Source organism: Coloeus monedula (genome assembly GCF_965178545.1).
Source record: "Coloeus monedula genome assembly, chromosome: 4".
Taxonomy (NCBI): domain Eukaryota; kingdom Metazoa; phylum Chordata; class Aves; order Passeriformes; family Corvidae; genus Coloeus; species Coloeus monedula.
In genome coordinates this window covers 56,846,493-56,856,478 of record NC_138784.1, presented here as the reverse complement: position 1 = coordinate 56,856,478, position 9,986 = coordinate 56,846,493, and positions in this window count along the sequence as shown.

Below are 9,986 nucleotides of genomic sequence, written 5' to 3'. Positions count from 1 at the left end.
AAGCAAAATTTGTGTTTTATTTGTTTCTTTAGCTCACTGGTGTTGGGCTTGATGGAGACTTAGCTGAAAGGGCCTTACTACCACCAGCATTTAAGTGCAAAAAGATTGATACTCTCAATCTCTTGCATTTATAAATGAAAATACCTGAAGTATGCCCCGCCCTTTAACATGCTTATATGTTTGATGGAAGATGATTAAATTAAGAGTTTATTTTTTTAAATATATTTTACCATGGAAAAAATTACTTTAATAACTTTTCAAACCAGGTGTTACTTTTAACAAAATGTGTAGAAGAGAGTCATTGTAGCTGCTTATTTTTTCACAGTGTATTTATGAACCAGGTTAGAAACTTTCATGGGTGCTTCACTGATATGAAAAATCTTACGGAGGTCATTACAAAATATCTTACAAAATGTGAAACCAGCAAACCTGTTTTCAAATAACACACAGTTAAAGAAGTCTATGAATTTGTTCTGCAGATTTGGCTAGTCCTTGATTCAGCACAAATTAAGGCCATGGATGACACTGAAATTACTCATGTCTAAAGCTAAGCACACACTGAAATGGCTTTGCTGGATCTGGGCTCTAGTGCAGGCAGACAAGAATCCTGCAGTATGTGCTATCACTGAATCAGTATTTGCCATCCTTGGCTCAAAGCACATCTTCATGCCCATCTTCCTATAATTACGGTATGTGTGATTTAATAGAAAATTCTAGTATAACTAAAACGTCTATTAAAAGTGTATCATGCAATAACCATTCTCAGAAAAATTATAGTGAAACAAAAAAGTGACTGTGTTAAAATAATATTCCTAGCTGCATTCAGAATTACAGGCTGTGTGTGTTTGCTTCAAAATTATGTATAATGGTAGAAAAAAATATGCAGCACAAATATGGGACTGAAATCTCGAGTTTATTTTTAATTTATTACCTCAGACATGGATATATTATACCAATATTTAATGAAAATAGCACTGAAAATAAATGCCTATTATTCTGAATATTTTAATGTGTACTACTTCCTAGCTTAGTGTTACAACCCACCTGTAAAGCAGGGTAACTGAGGTTCTTGCCAATAGGTCCCTTGGGGTGGATTAAAGTGAAATGACACTGAATGTACATACATGAGGCAGGTTTATCTTAAAACAATTTGGTTGCACTGGAAAGGAGGTATGTAGCCATTTTGGTTCTTCTCTATACAATTATAAAAATATGGCGAAGAAAATATATAAGAAGAGGAAAGAAAGAGAAGGAAAGGACAAGAGTAGATAGTGGGGAGGAAAGACGTCCCTGGCCGTGGATCAGGCAAAAAGACTTGATTGTTGGGATGTCTATGTCCATGGGTGGAGTCATCATAGCAGTCTTGATCTGTTGGGTTCAGGACCCACACAACGAGTTTGACAGCTTATATACATTCAGGCTTATGTGAGAATGCCCCAGTACTTCCCCTGGGGGGAGGTTTTCTTCGGGGGGGGGGGGGGGTCTTTTGATGGTTTGTGGCCCCTTCTAATGACATTACTGCTTCTTTGGCCCTGCTTCTAACCATGTCAGTTCTGCCTCCTTAGGGAGGAATACCTTCAGACCTATGTGTGAACGCCCAACACCTCTCCTGGGAGGGAGTTTTACACTGTCAGCCTTACTGGGGGAGAGGAAATTGGTATGATGAAAAGCATTACCCCACCTCTGCAGGATATGCTTCTTAACAGCCTTTTACCTTATCTGGCACAAAAATGCTCTGTTTAAGACATCAGTCACAGGTTATCTGGGAAACAATAACAGGGCTCAACCAGCCCATCCAAGCAAAGTTCAGTCCATTGCACATAGTTACATACAATGGGGATGTTATGATAAGCAGTATGTGGGACATGTCATTTACATGATGTAAAGCCACCACTCCCCCTTACATTACTTCAGTTTTGCCCAGCTGCATGGCCTCTTTAGCCTGAGCAGCCCAGTAATGGCAGCAAGGCATGGGACAGGTACTGCAGACAGGGCAGAGGGTTGGGGACAGCTAGAGGACCTGGCTGTAACACCCTGAAGTCTCAGAGCAGTGTGGCATGCAGTTGATGGGGGACATGGAGCTGGGTCCTGGGCTGCTGGGAGATAGGACTGCAATGGCTCCTGCTGGCTTGTCTCCTTCCAGCCCTGGGAAAAGGCACTGGCATGATTTTAAATAACAGATCTGCACCTGCATAGCCTGGGTCTCATTCCACCCAAGGTACAGGAGTGGAGAATCACCTGTGACAGGACTGCAGGCAAGGTCTGTGCCTGGCCTGATGGGTTACTGCCAGTCACTCAGAGTCACCTGAAAGCAATGGCATGTAGATTCTGGAGATGAGTCAAATGCCCCACTGCAATTTTTTAGATGAATTAAAACCATTATAGTTCAGAACTTGTTAGACACCAATAAATAATTAGAAAAAAAAAATGGAAAATTGCCATGAGACAATCATGAACTTGTTAATAAAAGCAAGGTGAAAGAATAGGACTCTGAGGCCAGTTTTAAAGTGATGTAACTCCCTTATGCCACTGTACTTTCAATTGTCAGTAGTCAGTGTGGTGAATTTCTTGCTGGCTGCAGCAGCTCAGCTGACAGTGTTAGAGATGGGGGGGCGGGGGATCCTTGGGCTTGCCCACTCACTCTTCACTTGGTACAATTACGTAGGTCAGCTGTACGGGTCTGTAGCTGAAGTGATACACCAATACACATAAGTACCAGTGTCAGGCAAAGCAGATTGTCTCCAAACTGAGGAACTGAACTCTGTGTAGTGTTTTGAAAACAGAAAAATTCAGTAATTGAAAGGAATTTCATTATGCAGAAAATGCAGAGGTGGATGCTCAGGCATGTACCCTTACTGATCTGATGAGGGTGGTGTTTCCTGGGAAGTTGCCCACTGAGGTTCACATGTTGCCTAATCATTCAAGAGCAGGACTCAAGTGCATGTGGACAAACTGTCATTCTCTGTGATACTGCTAGTTCCTATTGATTTAGGATCTGTTGCTGCCCTTGTAGAAATCAATATCAGACTTGACTGGACCTTCTTAAAGAACGAAAGGAAATCACATATCTTTCCTCATCCCTGGGACAAGCTAAACTCAGAGAACACCCTCTTTACTCATCTTTACGAGTTGTGTTCCAGCAGGTTTGCACCAAGGCTTTCACAAGCTGGAGGCTGCCAATGTCAGGCATCCAGCTCAAGTGTAAACACAGTAACAGGTTGCTAAGGGCAGGACAGACATGGTGTTTCCTTGAGCAAAAAAGCAGAGAGCAAGTGCACCTTACCCTTGGCTGATGTAGGGGTAGATAACTGATGCAGGCACATAGCAAACACTGCTTTGCTGAACTGAAAGGAAAATTTTAGTGTCCTACCCACCAAAGAGGACTTATTTAAACTGAATGACCAAAGACAAGAAAGATGAGACAATGCCGCATTTTTTAACGTCTCTTCAGCCTGGGTTGCATTTACATCTCCATCTGCCGTGCCGCTGCCTAGTGGTTTCAGCTTGACGGATCTGATGACTCACATTCTTCAAGGCTGCTTTCCCTTTTACTTCACAGGAAATAGGACTGCGTGTTGAGAGCACAGAAACCCCTTTCTCCAGGGTACTCTTACTCAGAGTACATTTGACAACCAAAAAGGGTGACAAGTGTGTCAGAAACATCTTTTGAGCTATATTTAGGCTGCGTAAACCCAGCAGATCAGCCATTTCTGTTTCACAGCAGCTAGAGAAGTGCTTCTGTGGGGACTTTTCTAATGCAATAATGATTTTACTATTGATGTTACTAACATTTAGCTATACTGAGTAAATGTACACATTCACAAACATACATTTATATATATCAACTCTACTACAAATTCTATATATACATGTAAATTTGCATCTTGCATAGAAATGTTCATCTCCTGTACTTCACCTTGTAAATAAGCTATATTTAGTAATTTCTTTTCCCTTCATTTCCCATTATCATGCATTAAGCCCAACCCATCCACATTACACGTCTTTGTGACTCCACTGGCATTTTCTGATGCTCAGCCTGCTGGTGAGGATGCTCTGGTCCTGCTGGGTTGATACTGTCAGTGAGTCAGGCCCTGATCGTGGGAGCTGTTTTCTGCATTGTGCTTCCTATGACTGCTTGGCACTAAAACCCAGGGCAGAATTTATCTCTGTGCTGGGGACACAGTTAGTATAGCTGACAGTCACTTTGCACCTCCTTTGTATCTCCAGAGCTGGCTCCCAAAGCCAGCATTGGGCCAGAGGAAAGCAAGCAGAGATGAAGCTCCTGTCACTTGTCCCAGCCACCAGGTTATCTGCCAGTTGAAGTACAGCAGGGTTAGAGCCCTCAGGCTGTGAGAGACACTGCACTGAGGGAATTGCATCTCCGCTTGAAGCAAGCTTGTCACTGCCCTCTCAGGCTTGCATCAAAAGGAGCACTAATGAAAAGCTAAGTCTGAGAGCATGTGCCCAGGCTCCTAAAGCCGCTGACTGAATGAGAACTGAAGACAGCCTCAAACACACTTGACCTGGCACTGCATAGGGGAAAATTCTCGCCTTTATATCACAATCACAGAAGAGTATTAATAGGAATAGTGAAAACCCATCTTTAACCTTTCAGTCAGAGGGTTCAAGAAGCTCCAGAGGAGCTCACCATCATTGTCCCCAGCTTATGGTTACAGACACTGAAGCGCAAGAAAGTAAAACAATTCGTCCCAAAGCTACTCCAGCTGTGTCTAAACTATCTAATCTAAAGCTGAGAACATGCCATGGGTAGGGCACTACCTGCCAGCAAAACCAGGTCAGGATGGGTTTGGCTTCTGCAGGAAAACTCTCTGAATTCTCCTCCTATTAGAAAAAAACTTTTTTTTTTAATTCTGACAGAATCATTGTGGAATATTGACCGAGGAATGTTTCACTTTAAAGATGCGAGATCTTTTCTCATTAAAATCATTCTGCTAAAATACATGCCACAGAGCACGTTGGAAGTTTTTAGCAGAACAATAATTTTTGAGACACTTTCCAATATTTTCTAGCTTCTAATGATTAATATTTCACTCTGTAAATAGACTGTAACTAATGGCAAAACATTCTATGTACGTTATTACAAGAAACAAATCTTCAGCTTTTGCTATTCCCCAAGCTGTTAGCATTTTTTAACTGTTTTACAACATCGTACAAGCAAAAATAATTAGGAATGACTTCCACATCATTGAGGATCTCAGGGTTCTGCAGGTCAGATTCAAGGAAATGCTGGCCTCGCAGTCCTGTTGTCTTCAGTTGTTTTGGATGCTTCTGTCTTTTAAGGCTTTACTGATTTGCTGTTTGTTCACAGAATGGATTTGCCTGGTGTCAGTGCCAGCTTCAGCTGAAAGAATTTGTTGGGCCTCCTGCTGCTCTCGAGAGCAAAGAAGTTTACTGACTCTTGCTTAACTAATTTTGCTTTATAATCACAGGGCTCATAGCAGTCACCAGTCTAGCTTTCCACAAACACATCCAGGGACAGCAAAGGCTACAATAAATCCATGAAAGAGGAATGCAGATTCACAAGCAAAATTTGACATCTTGAATGAAATGAGACAGAAAACCACCCCATAACCCACTTCACTGCAGATGGCTGCCTGTAAAGAAAAATTACACACTTAGAAGATTATAGCAGTTTTTGCTCTTAGAGCTTTTATACCATGGTAATAACCCCATGGCAGTTTACCAGTTCCTGCTCTGGAATAACAAGCTTGTGCCCAGACCCTGAGGCGTACAGCAGAGGAGACAGATGGGTACATTTTGTTGCTGAGGAAAAGAGTTTCTGAGAGCAGTTCAGGAACTTCTTTTGCAAAGTGATGGATGTGTTCATCCATGCAAACTTGGAAAAAGGATGTGCCACAATAGGGGCTAAGAAAACTCTGTACTATTTGTCCTCTATGTACAGTCCTGTGGACTTCACATTGAGAGATTTATCCTGTTATTGGAAAGGCTTGGACAATATAAAGGAGTGACTAGATGTCTAGAATAAATTAATAGTCAGGAGAAGGGAAGGCTCCAGGGAGATCTTATTGTGGCCTTTCAATACTTAAAGGGGATTATAAGGAAGATGGAGACAGACTTTTAATAGGGCCTGTAGCAATATGACAAGGAGTAATGGTTTTAAACTAGAAGAGGGTTTAAAAGAGAGTTTAAACTATAAGAGGATATATCTAGATTCAGACTATCTATAAAGAATAAATGGTCCAAAAAAACAAAGCTGAGAGCCTGAGAAACCTGGTATCCTAGGTTTCTTCATGGGATGCCTCATATGACAACAAAAGTGGCGTAAGAGTCAAAGGAGCTTCTGAGAGGCACCAGGCTTCCTAGGAAACCCTCCATGTGACCAAGTGAAATCAAGGAGTTCCCTGTTATGGAAAGAGAACATCAGCCAGCAACACAGTATACATACAGATAGGTACTTTTCCCTCTATATTCAAGATCTTTTCAGAAGTCTATTTAACCCTTTTTACCACGGGTTTGTCAGGATGTCCCACAGCAGCAGTCATTCTCTGCAAGCCTGTCTTTACTTGTAAGAGTTGCTGGCTTGGCCTAATTCACTCTAAATCATCAGTTTCTACTCAACTGCTGGGGAGGCCTGGTCTCCTGCCATAAGTCTTTGTTTAAACAGTTTCATACTAAAGTAACCACAAGATGGGAACCATAGGCAGATGCAAGAGTAGTCTTGGAAAGAGACACTCAGACCTAAAGCCAGAGCTATTTCTTTTCGTATTTTCCTTTTACCATCTAGATGCAGGTTTATGTTACACTGAGTTTCTGGGTAACACTAGAGGAAATGTGGACTGATAAATGAAATGTCCTGTGCAGGCAGGCCCCTCTTTTTCCTAGCAGACCAATGTCTCCTTTGGAGGTTCTGGCCCTGGACTTTAAACAGTTATAATTAAAACTTTATGATTTTCTGTTGTACTGCTTCCTTGGCAAATACATGTTATAATAGGAATGTCATTTTCACTACAAATGGGGACTGGATTTTTGATTTTTACCCTACACATTGAAACAAAAATCCATAAAATTTTATCTAATTTCTTCAGGTTTAAGTAGTATAATTAAGTTTTGTGAGTTGTGTAGTGAATTAAGAGGTGTAAACCACTAGGGGTTTTATAAATGGTTCACGTTTGGGCTAGTAGTAAATTGCAAGATACTTGATGACAGATTTCATGTGCAAAATCAAGGCAGAAGACTTCTGATGAGATAACTTGCTAATTTAGCACATGTTTGGACAGCAGCAGTGCTTGGGAGCTGCTGTCATAGGGCAGCAGCACAATGGCTGCTCCAGCCAAGAAGCCAGCAAGCCCACAGCCTTTGCACTGCTCCTGCCCAGCTGGCTTTGCTGGCCTGCCTGGGCTTACAGCTGCTCCTCCTTGCAGGGCTCCTGGGCGAGCACTGAGCAGCCTCACCTCTTTGGTCACTAAAATGCACTCTCTGTTCAGGAGGGTTGCCCATTTCCTTGCTTCTGCAGGCCAAAAAGTTGCCCAGCGAGAAATGAGAGCCCACGGATCTGCAGCCTTGGCTGTACAAGGCATGGGGACACAGGAGGGATCATTTGACCTACTGACCTTCTCAAGAGAGCTCTTGAGGAACAGAACATGGGTGAGTCAGGGCCCAGAGCTACCAAAGGCAGCAGGCATCCTCTGGGAAGTCAAACACAGCCAAAGGCCATGTAGACCGTGCTTGTTCTTTGTTTGGCCACTCACTGACTTGTCTCTGCCTCCCTCCCCTTCACCCAAAGTCCACAATCTGTGACATCCCTGCCTGTTGAGCCCTCCTCTGACATTCCACTCTGTTTCTCTACCATATATCTCTTTGTACATAAAAATTGTTCTTCTCAAGGCAATTCTTACAGATACTGTGCCTAGGTTTCACTGCCTGCTTCTTCATTAACCAGTAGCACATTACCATCGGAGCAGATCAGTAAATTGAAGCAGTTGGTGCTGATTTCCTCACTGCTCCAGCATATGTGGTCTGGAGGTTTAAATTCAGATGACATTTAGTATGCTGTCCTGGACCAAACACTCCTGCTAGGCATGTAGATGAGACTTGCCCTGTGTCTGGAGCCTTATTTCTCTAGCAGGGGCTGGTTTTTACCTCTGGTAGAACCTCCAGGGCTGTTCTATTCTGGAGAAGCTGCAATCACAACAGACTCACTCTGCAAAATGAACCAATGTGCAGCTGGCAGGTTCATCAGACAATTTTCTCCAGAATCACACTACTCGAAGCCAAAATGCCAGAAATGATGCTGTTGTTGTACTCTCTTCTCTCCCTCGGCCATCCTCACAACATCTTACTCCTAGAGCTACGGATCCTGCATTGGTGGGAAGCACCTTGCTCTGCCTCACCAAAGCACCTGCCCAGCTGCAGCTCATCACCACAGCTGCCAAGAAGAGGCTGCAGAACCCTACCAGCAATGAGGAAAACAGGGAGAGCCAGCAAGTGCCAATACTGCTTACCAGCTCTGGAGAGCCAAACTCAGTGGAATTTACCAGCTCACATGCAAGGTGCATTCTCCCCAGAGGGTAAAATTATGCATATATGCACCATTGTCACCTTCAGCTTTGCCTGTTGACTGTGCTAACACTCAGCTACTCTGAAGTAAAATTAGACTAAAATTTACAGTCTATTTACTACCTCTGTGTGGCAATTATGTGTGTGTTTACTCTTGCTCCATGCTAAATGTTAAATAAATCCCTCATTTTCACTGAAGAGAAAGGTTTGCTTTACCATAGAATGGCCACATATACAAGACTGCCTGCCCCAGAGTACCTAACACACCCCAAATCCACTTCCTAGCATCCCCCACCAGTTTCTTGTATTTTCTGGAGTTGACTCCATTAGGAAACTCCTTAGAGACAGGAATACTAATGTCTTCATTGTAATGTTGAAATTTTAAATGTTCATTTGTTTCTGCTTAGGAAGCCAGAGACCATATGATAAGTAATACCAAATGTGTCCAAATAAGCTATGATTATGCTGAGCAATCTATCAGGTTAGAGTAATAAATGACTACACAAATAGCTAGCTTAAATGATGTTTCCTCTGCAGATTTATAGCAGAAATAAAACCCCAAAGCATTTGTCTCCCAAGCAGCACAGACAAGACCTGTTTAGCATGGATGTCTGAAACACACAGACTTTATAGAAGTTGGTACACCTGAATGCAAACTGAGGATTTTATGGTATCATTTCCATTTTCTTCCTGCTGAATGTTAATAAAGCGGCAAATGTGTGAATAAGATAACATTGTTTCTGTTAGCAGGCTAGCAATCAGCTAATCAACTTTCTATGTGCACTAGGTAATATGTATGTGCTGGTCTAATTACCTCTTACTCCTGGAGAATAATGCCTATTATTTAGCTGAACTGTTATTCCAATGACACATTACCTCCAAATGTTTCTGTTAAAATATCTTCCTCTTGATAACTCCCTTAATCTCCTTCTGAAATGTTAATATGTATCTGCCCTTGTGTGGATATATTATATATTTTTCTTTTATTTAGAGAGTTCAAAGGCAAAAGCTTTACAAATGAAATGGAGTCAACTCTCCTCTACATTAGCCTGGACCATTTATCTTGCCATAACTTGGGCTGGATGAGGAGCTGTTCCTGCTGTCTTGCCCAGCAAGAGTCCTGCTGGGCTGTCAGGATGGGTTCACTTGTCTTCAGCAAGGCAGAGGCAGCAAATTGGCTCTCGTCCTCAGAAAGGCTGTGACTGAAAGGCCACCTTCCTGCTGAGTGTCCTCCATCACAGCAAACTTGGTCAGCTGAAGCCTCTACTTCAGGGGCATAACCAAACCACCAATACCAGACCACAGAAATTCAGGGGGAGTTTAATATAGACTGCTTTATTCAGGCACAGGACCTTTTTTATAATCTGAATTATTTTCATAACTTATTTATTAAGGTTAGCCAGAGAGTTCTGAGAGCTCATTACTTTAGCACATGTCAGGAAAAAAAA